At 35.9% G+C, this 12883-nt stretch overlaps 1 protein-coding gene across 3 annotated transcripts in view; it reads left to right on the top strand.

Moving 5' to 3' along the window:
- Positions 1-12883, top strand: part of C10H1orf185 (chromosome 10 C1orf185 homolog) — a 68478-nt gene that overhangs the window by 44638 nt on the left and 10957 nt on the right. The window lies entirely within an intron of this gene.

Here is a 12883-nt window from a genome sequence, read left to right as displayed (position 1 = left end):
GGAGAGATAGTTGCCCAAACAAACAAAAGTTAAAAGAACTCCTGGCCACTAAACAGCCCTACAAGAAATGTTAAGGGGGAATCTGAGTGGAAAGCAAAAACCATAAGTAAGAATAAGAAAAGTAAGAATCACAAAATAAAAAGATGTAAAAAAATCACGCAAAATGTCTGAAATGTAGAAGGAAGAGAAGTAAAAAATGAAATTAAAATCAAGCGACCATCAACTTAACATAGACTGCTTTATGCAAAAGATGTTATGTATAAACCTAATGGTAACTACAAATCAAAAAACAGTAGAGTAGATATGCAAAAAATAAAAAGTATGGAACCCAAATATATCACTAACTCCCCCCAGCAAACCATGAAAGAGAGAAAGAAAATAATCAGAAAAAAATTACAAAAACAACCACAAAAAAGTAACAAAATGACAATAAATACTTAACAATAGTTACTTTGAATGCAAATGGACTAACTGCTCCAATAAAAAGATATAGGGTGAAAGAGTTTATAAAAAAACAAGACCCAATTATAGGCTTCCTACAAGAGATTTATTACAGGCCTAAAGACACCTGTAGATTTGAAGTTTGGAGATGGAGAAACATTCATCATGCAAGTGGATGTCAAAAGAAAGTCAGAGTAGCAATACTTACGTTGGACAGACAGACTTTAAAATAAAGTCTGTAAAAAGAGGCGAAGAAGGACACTATATAATAATAAACAGAACCCAACAAGAATATATAGCAATTGTAAATTTTTTTTATGCACCCAACATGGGATTACCCAAATACACAAAACAGTTAATAACAAACAGAAAGGAAATATTCAATAGTAATACACCAATAGTAGGGGACTTTAGCTTCCATTTACATCAGTGAACAGATCATTCAAATAGAAAATCAATGATGAAACAGTAACTTTGAATGATACACTGGACCAGATGGATTTAATGGATATATTCAAAACATTCCATCCAAAAGCAGCAGAATACACATTCTTTCCAAGTGCAAATGGAGCATTCTCCAGAATAGATCACATGTTAAGACCTGAAACAAGCCTCAACAAATTAAAAAAGATCAAGGTTTTACCATGCATATTTTCTGACCATAATGCTATGAAATTAGAAATCAATCACAAAATATCTGGGAAGATTTTGGGAAGATCCACAAATACATGGAGATTAAATAATAAATAAATACTAAACAATGAATGGGTCAACCATGAAATGAAAGAAGAAATAAAAAACTACATAGAAACAAATGAAAATGAAAACAGTCCAGGGCACCTGGGTGGATCAGTTGGTTAAGCATCTGCCTTCAGCTCAGAGCATGATCTTTGGGTCCTGGGATTGAACCCCAGGGTCAGGCTCCCTGCTCCCTCCCTCTCTCCCTCTGGCCCTCCTCTCCGCTTGTGCTCGCTCTTTCACTTTCTCTCTCTCTCCCAAATAAATAAACAAAACCTTAAAACAACAACAGCACACAATTGTCCAAATCTTTGGGATGTAACAAAAGCAATTTTTTTTCTTTTTCTTTTTATTGTGGTGTTAGTCACCATGCAGTACCTCATTAGTTTTTGAGGTAGTGTTCCAAGATTCATTGATTATGTATAAAACCCAGTGCTCCATGCAATACTTGCCCTAAATACCCACCACCAGGCTCACCCATTCCCCAGTTCTTCCCTTAAAACTCTCAGTTTGTTTCTTGGAGTCCACAGTCTCTCATGGTTTATCTCCCCCTCCAATTTCCCTCTCTTCACTTTTCCTTTCCGTCTCCTAATGTTCTCCATGTTATTCCTTATGTTCCACAAATAAGTGAAACCATATAATAATTGACTTTTTCTGCTTATTTCACTCAGTGTAATCTCCTCCAGTCCCATCAATGCTGATGCAAAAATTGGGTATTCATCCTTTCTGATGGTTGAGTAATATTCCATTGAATATATGGACCGCAGATTCTTCATTCAGTCATCTGTTGAAGGGCATCTTGGCTCTTCAAACTGGGGACCAGTTTGGCTATTGTGGACTTTGCTGCTATGAACGTTGGGGTGCATATGGCCCTTCTTTTCACTACATCTGTATCTTTGGGGTAAATACCCAGTAGCGCAATTGCAGGGTCATAGAGAAAAGCAGTTATTTTTTAAATATATCTTTTATTTTTATTTTTTAGAATGGGAAAGAGAGGAAGAGAGAGAGAAAGGAGGGGCAGAAGGAGAGAGAGAATCTTAAGTAGGCTCCACTCCCAGCACAAAACCTGGCACAGGGCTCAATCTCACAACCCTAAAATCATGACCTGAGCCAGACTAAGGATTAGATACTTAACAGACTGAGCCAGGCAGCCACTCCCCAGCAAAAGCAATTCTAAGAGGGAAACTCATAGCAAAACAAACCTACCTCACAAGGCAAGAGAGACCTCACACCTAAAGAAGCTGGAAAAAGAACAACAAACAAAACCTAAAACCAGGAGGAGAAAAGAAATAATAATAAAGATTAGAGCTGAAATAAATGATATGGAAAGTAAAAAGAAACAAAAAACAAAAACACAGATCAATGAAACCAGGACCTGGTTCTTTGAAAATAGATAAACCTCTAGGCAGACTCTTCCAGAAAAGGGGGTGGGAAGAAGGATTTTAAACAAAATCACCAATGAAAGAGGAGAAATAACAACATCCCAGAAATGCAAATAATTGTAAGAATATTATGAAAAACTATATGCCAATAAATTAGACAACCTAGAAGAAATGGATAAATTCAGAGAAATATAACCTACCAAAACTGAAGCAGGAGGAAACAGAAAATTTGAACAGATCTTTTACCAGCAAGGCAATTGAATCTGTAATCAAAAAACACCCAACAAACAATAGTTCAGGGGCAGATGGCTTCACAGTTGAATGCTACCAGACATTTAAGGAAAAGTTAATGCCTGTTCTACTCAAACTATTCTAAAAAATAGATGAAGGAAAACTTCCAAATTCATTCTGTGAGGCCAGCATTATCCTGATACCAAAACCAACTAATAAATACACCACAAAAGAGAACTACAGACCAATATCTCTGATGAACATAAATGCAAAAATCTCAACAAAATGCTAGCAAATAAAATCCAACAATACATTAAAAAAGTCATTCACGATTACCAAGTGGGATTTATTCTTGGGATGAAAGGGTGTTTCTATATTCATAAAATAATCAATGTTATACATATCATCAATAAAAGAAAAGATAAGAACAGTGGTCATCTCAATAGCTGCAGAAAAAGCATTTGATAAAGTACAACACCCATTCATGATAATAATCCTTTAAAAAGTAGGCTTAGAGGGAACATACCTCAACATAATAAAGTTCATTTATGAAAAACCCACAGCTGTTATCATTCTCAATAGGGAAAAACAGAGGTTTCCCCCTAAGGTCAGGAAAAACACAAGGATGTCCACTCTTGCCATTTTTATTAAACATAGTGCTAGAAGTCCTAGCCAAAGCAATCAGACAACAAAAATAAATAAAGACATTCTAAATTGGTAAGGAAGAAGTAAAACTCTCATTATTTGCAGATAATGATACTATATATAGAAAACTCTAAAGACTCAACCAAAAAACTACTAGAACTGATAAATGAATTTAGTGAAGTCACAGGATACAAAATCAATATGCAAAAATTTGTTGCATTTTTATACATTAGTAATGAAGCAACAGAAAGAGAAATTAAGAAAATAATCCCATTTACAACCACACCAAAAACAATAGAATACCTAGGAATAAACAAAGAGGTGAAAGACCCATACTCAGAAAGCTATAAAACATTGATGGAAGAAATTAGAGACAGAAATGGGAAGACATTCCATGCTAATTGCTTAGAACAATTGTTAAAATGTCCATACAACTCAAAGCAATTTACAGATTTAATGCAATTCCTACCAAAACACCAACAACATTTCTTCATAGAACTAGAACAACAAAAAAAAAAAATCACAAAATTTATATGGAACCACAAAAGACCCTGAATAACCAAAGCAATTTTGAAAAAGAAAAAGCTGGCGGTATCACAATTCCAACTTCAAATTATGTTACAAAGCCATAGTAATCAAAACAGTATGGTACTGGCACAAAAATTGACACATAGATTAATGGAACAGATTAGAAAACACAGAAATAAGTCCCAAATTTTGTGGTCTTTTAATCTTCGAAAAGCAGGAAAGAATATCCAATGGGAAAAAGACCGTCTCTTCAACAAATGATGTTGGGAAAACTGGACAGCCACATGCAAAAGGATGAAACTGGATCACTTGAAGAGAGCACAGGCATTAATTTCTCTGACATTGGCTATAGCAACATTTTTCTAGATATGTCTTCTGAGGCAAGGGGAATAAAAGAAAAAATAAGCTATTGGGACTATATCAAAATAAAAGCCTTCTGCACAGCAAAGGAAATAATGAACAAAACTAAATGGCAACCTATGGAATGGGAGAAGATAATTGCAAATGACATCTGATAAGGGGTTAGTATCCAAAATATATAAAGAATTTATACGCTTCAACACCCAGAAAACAAATAGTCCAATTTAAAAATGAGCAGAAGACACAGACATTTCTTCAGAGAAGACATCCAGATGTCCCACAGATGCATGAAAAGATGTTCAACACCACTGCTCATCAGGGAAATGCAAATCAAAACCACAATGAGATATTACCTCTCACCTGTCAGGATGCCTAAAATCAAAGAAACAAGAAACAAGTGTTGGAGAGCATGTGCAGAAAAAGAAACTCTCTTGCACTGTTGGTGGGAATGCAAATTGGTGCAGCCACGTTGGAAGATAGTATGGAGGTTCCTCAAGAAATTATAGAGCTACCCTATGATCCAGTGTTTGCACTACTGGGTATTTACCCAGAACTAATTCAAAAACATGAATTCAGAAGATACATGAACCTCTCTGTTTATTGCATTATTTATAGAAGCCATACTACAAAAGCAATATAAGTTTCCATTGAATGATGAATAGATAAGGTGTGGTATAATGGACAATGGAGCATTATTCAACCATTAAAAAAATTTTTTTCCATTTGCAGTGCAAAGTGAAGCTAGACAGTATAATGTTAAGCAAAATAAGTCAGTCTGAGAAGGATAAATACCATATGATTTCACTCTTATGTGGAATTTAAGGAACAAAACCAAGAGCAAAGCAAAAGGTTGGGGGGACCAAGAAGTAGACTCTTAACTATAGAGAACAAACTAATGGTTATCAGAAGGGAGGTGAAGGGGAGGATGGGTGAAACAGATGAAGGGGATTAAGGAGTGTACTTGTCATGATGAGCATTGGGCAATGTATAGAATTGTTGTATCACTATATTTATACCTGAAACTAAGATAACATTGTATGTTAACTATACTGGAATTTAAAATTAAAAAAAATAAATAGAAAGGAAAAAATTAGAAAATGTTTCAAGAAGGAGGAGATGATGATATTGAAAGTGCTTAAGAAGTTGAGAATGATTATGGAGAAATAATTTTTGAATTTGGCAACATGGAAGTTATTGACGACCTCTAACAGTTTTGGTGGAGTGATGAGTTCAGGAGCTCACGTTTGAATAAAACACAGGAGGTGAGAGAATTGAATCAATATAGACCTCCCTTTAAGGAAGGTGTTGTTTTCTGTTTTGTTTTGTATTGTTTTGTTTTTGGTGAAGGGGAGTTGACAAATGGGGAAGTAACTGGAAGAGATTGTGAGGGCAAGAAAGAGGGTTTTTTTCCTCTCTAAAAATTGAAGACATGCTTGATTATCTTCCTCTCTCATTCCCACTTCCCTCAAATTTGAACCATCACCAAGTTCTGTTTAACCTCATAAATCACCCAAATCTATTCTTTTCTTTCAGTTACCTCTGTTACCATCTTATTTATCATTATTCTTCACATAGATTACTGCAGTACAATAATAACTGACTCTCTACCTACACTATTATTCTCATTAAATCTCTTTTCCACACTTGAGCCAGACATTTTCCAAATACATATATAATCAACTTACCAGACCATTCCATCCCATCCCCACTATATTATAAAGGACTTCCGATTGCTTTTAAGATAAAGACAAGTGGCATGACTTTTGAGGCCTTACATGGTCTGCCCATTTCATCTCCCACTTTACTCTTGCTTTCACTGTTTCTGCTACACTGTCCTAATCTGGCCCCTATGTCTTTATCTTGATATTATTTCTGACTGAAATACTTTCTTCTACAACTCCCTTCCTCCACAACACTCTGCCTAATAAATTACTATTTCTTCAAATGCCCAATTCAGTCTTTTCCTCAGAAAAGCCTTCTCCCTGACTCTCTAACCAGATTAATTCCCTTTGTTGCATACTCCCACAGTACAACAGGTACCTTTCCTTGATAGCTCTTTCCAAAGCTGTAATTTTTCATTTTCTTGTCAGCATTTTATTAATGTCTGCCTTCCTTAATAGTGTTTAACCTCCACAAGAGCAATAACGGTTCTATGAGGGTAGTGGCTGTGTTTTTTTTTTCCTTGCCACTATATATCCAGCACCCAGCATAATGCCTGACCCATAGCAAGTACTCACTAAATATTTGTTAAGTGAACTTAATTCAATGAATGAGTGAATCCTGGTTGCCTAAACCACATTAAGTAATGAAATACAGTCTCTTAAATTAACTTAGAAGTTTTCTAGTACTTCTGTATGAAGAAATGGCAATCAGCATTATTTTTTAAATTGGTAAATTTGGAATGACTATTAGAAACTACATTTCCTTATGCTTAACTATCTTTGATCAGCTGGATTTTACTTGCTGCTTCGGTATTTTTAATGGTCTCTCAAAATTGTTTGTGTTGCATGGGTAAGGTCATGGTACACTTGCATTGTAAGTCATTAGTTTCAATCCAGTTTCCTTCTATTTAATTTTGCCAGATATATTATTCAGTAAAAAACTGATGAATTAATTTCATTTCATTCCTTTGTCATAGAAGACAAATTTATGAAAAGACTAGTTAACATTAAACTAGATTGATGATCTCACAACCAGAAAGATGGATATCAAAAAATCGTGGTTAATTTCAAACTGTAAATATTAATCCTGCATAAAAAGTGGCTTAATTTACATTCTATGAATAAAATAGGTCTAGTAAAATCAGTAACATATGAAAAGGGAATATATATGTTGATCGGTGTTTTAAAAATAAATATATGGGGGGGGAAGCAAGATGGCAGAGGTGTAGGAGATGTAAATTTTGTCTGGTCCCAGGAATTCAGCTAGGTAGTTATCAAAACTTTCTGAGCACCTACAAACTCAACAGGAGATCAAAGAAAAGAATAGCAGCAATTCTATGAACAGAAAAGCAACTACTTTCTAGAAGGTCTCTTCTCATTTGTTTAGTGTATATTTTTCTGATGTCATTGTTACCCTTTTAAGATTTTCTTCTCTCATTCATCTATTCTTCTCTGGAAAAAATGATAAAATGGAAAAATTCATCTCAAAAAAAAAAAAAAAAAAAAGAACAAGAGGCAGTACCAACTGCTAGGGTCCTAATAAATAAGGACATTAGTAAGATGTCAGAACTAGAGTTCACAATGGCAACTATAAAGATACTAGCTGGGCTTGAAAAAAGTGGAGAAAGTACTAGAGAATCCCTTTCTGGAGAAATAAAAGACCTAAAATCTGACCAAGTCAAAATAAAAAAGGCTATTAATGAGGGGCAATAAAAAATGTAGGTTCTTACTGCTAGGATAAATGAGGCAGAAGAGAGAATTAGTAATATAGAAGAGCAAATGATGGAGAATAAAGAAGCTGAGAAAAAGAGAGATAAACAACTACTGGATCACAAGGCAAGAATTTGAGAGATGAGTGATACAATAAGACAAAACAATATTAGAATAATTGGAAATCCCAGAATAAGAAGAAAGAGAGAGGGACAGAAGGTATATTAAGAAGAACTTCCTTAATTTAGGGAAGGAAACAGGCATTAAAATCCAGGAGGCATAGAAAATCGCCCTCAAAATTAATAAAAATAGGTCCATACCTCATCATCTAATAGTAAAACTTACAAATCTCAGAGACGAAGAGAAACTCCTGAAATAAGCTCAGGACAAGAGGTCTGTAACCTACAACAGTAGAAACATTAGATTGGCAGAAGACCTATCCATAGAGACCTGACAGGCCAGAAAGGACTGGCATGATATATTCAGAGTGCTAAATGAGAAAACTTGCAGCCAAGAATACTAGATCCAGCTAGGCTGTCACTGAAAATAGAAGGAAAGATAAAAGTCTTTCAGGACAAAGAAAAATTAAAAGAATTTGCAAACACCAAACCAGCCCTACAAGAAATATTGAAAGAGATCCTCTAAACAAAGAGAGAGAGACTAAAAGTAACATAAACCAGACAGTAACAGAGACAATATACAGTAATAGTCACCTTACAAGCAATACAATAGCACTAAATTCATACCTTTCAATAGTTACCCTGAACGTAAATGGGCTAAATGCTCTCGTTGAAAGGCACGGCTGTCAGATTGAATTAAGCACACACACACACACACACACACACACACACACACACACACACGCCTACACACACAAAAGACTCATTGATATGCTGTCTGCAAGAGACTCATTTTAGACCCAAAGACACCTCCAGATGTAAAGTGAGAGGGTGGAAAACCTTTTACCATGCTAATGGACATTAAAAACAAAACAAAACAAAACAGAACCCTGGGGTGGTGATCCTTATATCAGACAAATTAGATTTTAAACCAAAGACTAATAAGAGATGGGGAAGGACACTGTAACATACTTAAAGGGTCTATCCAACAAAAAGATCTAAAAATTGTATCTATGCCCCTAACATGGGAGCAGCCAATTATATAAGCCAATTAATAACAAAATCAAAGAAACACATTGACAATAATACCAGAGTAGTAGGGGACTTTTACACCTCCCTAACTGAAATAGATTATCTAAGCAAAAGATCAACAAGGAAATAAAAGCTTTAAATGACACACTGGACCAAACGGACTTCACATATATATTCAGAGCATTCCATCCCAAAACAACATAATACACATTCTTCTCTAGTGCACATGGAACAGTCACCAGAATAGATCACATCCTGGGTCACAAATCAGATCTCAACCAGTACCAAAAGATCAGGATCATTCCCTGCACACTTTTGCACCACAATGCTTTGAAACTGAAACTCAATCACAAGAGGAAAGTTGGGAAGAACCCAAATACATGGAGGTTGAAGATTGTACTAAAGAATGAATGGGTCAACCAGGAAATTAAAAAAGAATTTAAAAAATTCATTGAAACAAATGAAATTGAAAACACAACAGTTCAAAACCTTTGGGATTCAGTAATGGTGGTCCTAAGAGGGAAGTATATAGCAATACAAGCCTTTCTCAAGAAACAAGAAAGGTTTCAAATACACAACCTAACCCTGCACCTAAAGGAGCTGGAGAAAGAATAGCCAAGAAAGCCTAAACCCAGCAGAGCAGAAACCAATGAAATAGAACCCAAAAGAACAGAGGAACCAATCAACGAAACTAGGAGCTGGTTCTTTGAAAGAATTAATAAGATTGATAAACCCCTGGCCAGATTTATCCAAAAGAAAAGAAAAAGGACCCAAATAAATAAAATCATGAATGAGAGGAGAGATCACAACCAACATGGAAGAAATACAAACAATTGTAAGAACATATTTATGAGCAACTCTATGCCAATAAATTAGGCAATCTGGAAGAAATGGATGGATTCCTAGAACATATAAACTATCAAAACTGAAACAGGAAGAAATAAAAAACCTGAACAGACCCATAACCAGCAAGGAAATTGAAGCAGTAATCAAAAATCTCCCAACAAACAAGAATCCAGAGCCAGGTGGCTTTCCAGGGGGAATTCTACCAAACATTTAAAGAAAAATTAATACCTGTTCTTCCAGAGATGTTTTGAAACATCAAAAAGTCAAAATGGAAGGAAAACTTCCAAACTCTGTGAGTCCAGCATTACTTTGATCCCAAAACCAGACAAAGACCCCATCAAAAAGAAGAATTACAGAGCAATATCCCTGATGGATATTCATACAAAAATTCTCACCAGAATACTAGCGTATAGGATCTAGTAGTACATTAAAAGGATTATTCACCACAACAAAGTGGGATTTATTCCTGGGTTGCAGGGTTGCTTCAACATCTGCAAATCAATCAATGTGATACAATATATTAGTAAAAGAAAGAACAAGAACCATATGATCCTCTCAATAGATGCAAAAAAAGCATTTGACAAAGTACAGCATCCTTTCTTGATTAAAACTCTTCATAGTGTAGGGATAGAGGGAACATACCTCAATATCATAAAAGCCATCTATGAAAAACCCACAACAAATATCATTCTCAATGGGGAAAAACTAAGAGCTTTCCCCCTAAGGTCAGGAACACAGCAGGGATGTCCACTATCACCACTGCTGTTCAACATAGTACTAGAAGTCCTGCCTAAGCTATCAGAAAACAGAAATAAAAGCCATCTGAATCGACAAGAAGTCAAACTCTCACTCTTTGCAGGTAATACAGTACTTTATGTGGAAAACCCAAAAGATTCCACCCCAAAACTGCTAGAACTCATACAGGAGTTCAGTAAAGTGTCAGGATATAAAATCAGCATATGGAAATGAGTTACATTTCTATCACCAACAACAAGACAGAAGAGAGAGAAATTAAGAAGTTGATCCCATTTACAATTGCATCCAAAACCATAAGATATCTAGGAATAAATCTAACCAGTGAGGCAAAGAATCTGTACACTGAAAACTGTAGAATACTCATGAAAGAAATTGAGGAAGACACAAAGAACTGGAAAAATGTTCCATGCTCATGGATTAGAAGAAAACATATTGTTAAAATGTCTATGCTACTTACAGCAATCTATACATTCAATGCAATCTCTATAAAATACCATCAACTTTTTTCACAGACTGGAACAATTGATTCTAAAAACTGTATGGAACTAGAAAAGACAAAATAATGTTGAAGAAGAAAACCAAAGGTGGTGCCATCAGAATTCTGGACTTCAAGCTCTCTTACAAAGCTATTGTCGTCAAGAGAGTATGGTACTGGCACAAAAACAGACACATAGATCAGTGGAACAGGATAGAGAACCCAGAAATGGACCCTCAACTCTATGGTCAACTAAACTTTGACAAAGCAGGAAAGAATGTCCAATGGAAAAAAGACACTCTCTTCAACAAATGGTGTTGGGAAAATTGGGCAGACATGCAGAAGAATGAAACTGGATCATTTCCTTATACCACACATAAAAAAAAAAAAACTCAAAATGGATGAAAGACCTAAATGTGAGACAGGAATCCATCAAAATCTTTGAGGAGAACAGAGACAGCAACCTCTGTGACCTCAGCCACAGCAAGTTCTTCCTAGAAACATCGCCAAAGACAAGGGAAGCACTCAGCATAATCTCTGAGTAAAGGAAGTCAAGCAAAGAAAGTCAATTATCATATGGTTTCACTTACTTGTGGAACAAAGGAAATAACATGGAGGATACTAGAAGAAGGAAAAGAAAAGTGAATTGGGGGAAATAGGAGGGAGAGATGAACCACAAAAGAGACTGGATTCTGAGAAACAAACTGAGGGTTTTGGGGGGCGGTAGGGATATGGGTGAGCCTGGTGGTAAGTATTAAGGAGGGCACATTTTTTATGGAGCACTGGATGTTGTACATAAATAATGAATTTGGAACACTGCATCAAAAACTAATGTATTTTATGGTGACTAACATAAAACAATAAAAAAAATGACAAAGGAAGCAGGGCAAAAATGAACTTTTGGGACATCATCAAGATAAAAGATCTGCATAGCAAAGGTAACAGTCAACAAAACCCAAAGACAACTGACAGAATGGGAGAAGATATTTGCAAATGACAAATCAGATAAAGGGCTAGTATCCAAAATGTATGAAGAACTTATCAAACTCAACATCCAAAAAACAATCAAGTCAAGAAATGGGCAGAAGACATGAACAGACATTTCTCCAAAGAAGACATCCAAATTGCCAGCAGACACATGAAAAAGTGCTCAACATCATTCCACATCAGGGAAATACAAACCAAAACCACAATGAGATACCACCACACACCAGTCAGAGTGGCTAAAATGAACAAGTCAGGAAATGACAGGTGTTGGTGAGGATGTGGAGAAAAGGGAACCCTTCCACACTGTTGGTGGGAATGCAAGCTGGTGCAGCCACTCTAGAAAACAGTGTGGAGCTTCCTCAAAATGGTGAAAATAGAACTACCCTATGACCCAGCAAGTACACTGCTGGGTATTTACCTCAAAGATACAAATGTAGTGATCTGAAGGGGCACTTGAACCCCAATGTTGTTAGTAGCAATGTCCACAATGGAAACTATGGAAAGGGGCTAGATGTCCATCAATAGATGAATGGATATAGAAGGTGGTATACACACACACACAGACACATACACACAACAGAATATTGTGCCTCCATCAAAAAATGAAAGTCATTTGCAATGACTTGAAAGGAACAAAGGGTATTATGCTAAGCAAAATAAGCCAATCAGAGAAAGACACTTAAATGATCTCACTGATATGAGGAATTTGAGAAACAAGACAGAGGATCATAGGGGAAGGTGGGGGAAAATGAAACAAAACAAAACCAGAGAGGGAGACAAACCTTAAGAGACTCTTAATCTCAGGAAACAAACTGAGGATTGCTGGAGTGGAGGGGCGTGGGAGGGATGGGGTGGCTGGGTGATGGACATTGGGGAAGGTATGTGCTATGGTGAGTGCTGTGACCTGTGTAAGACTTATGAATTATAGACCTGTACCCCTGAAACAAATAATACATTATATGTTAATAAAAA

The sequence above is a fragment of the Mustela erminea genome, chromosome 10 (assembly GCF_009829155.1).
Source record: "Mustela erminea isolate mMusErm1 chromosome 10, mMusErm1.Pri, whole genome shotgun sequence".
Classification (NCBI taxonomy): domain Eukaryota; kingdom Metazoa; phylum Chordata; class Mammalia; order Carnivora; family Mustelidae; genus Mustela; species Mustela erminea.
This window is presented reverse-complemented; position numbering and strand designations above follow the sequence as displayed.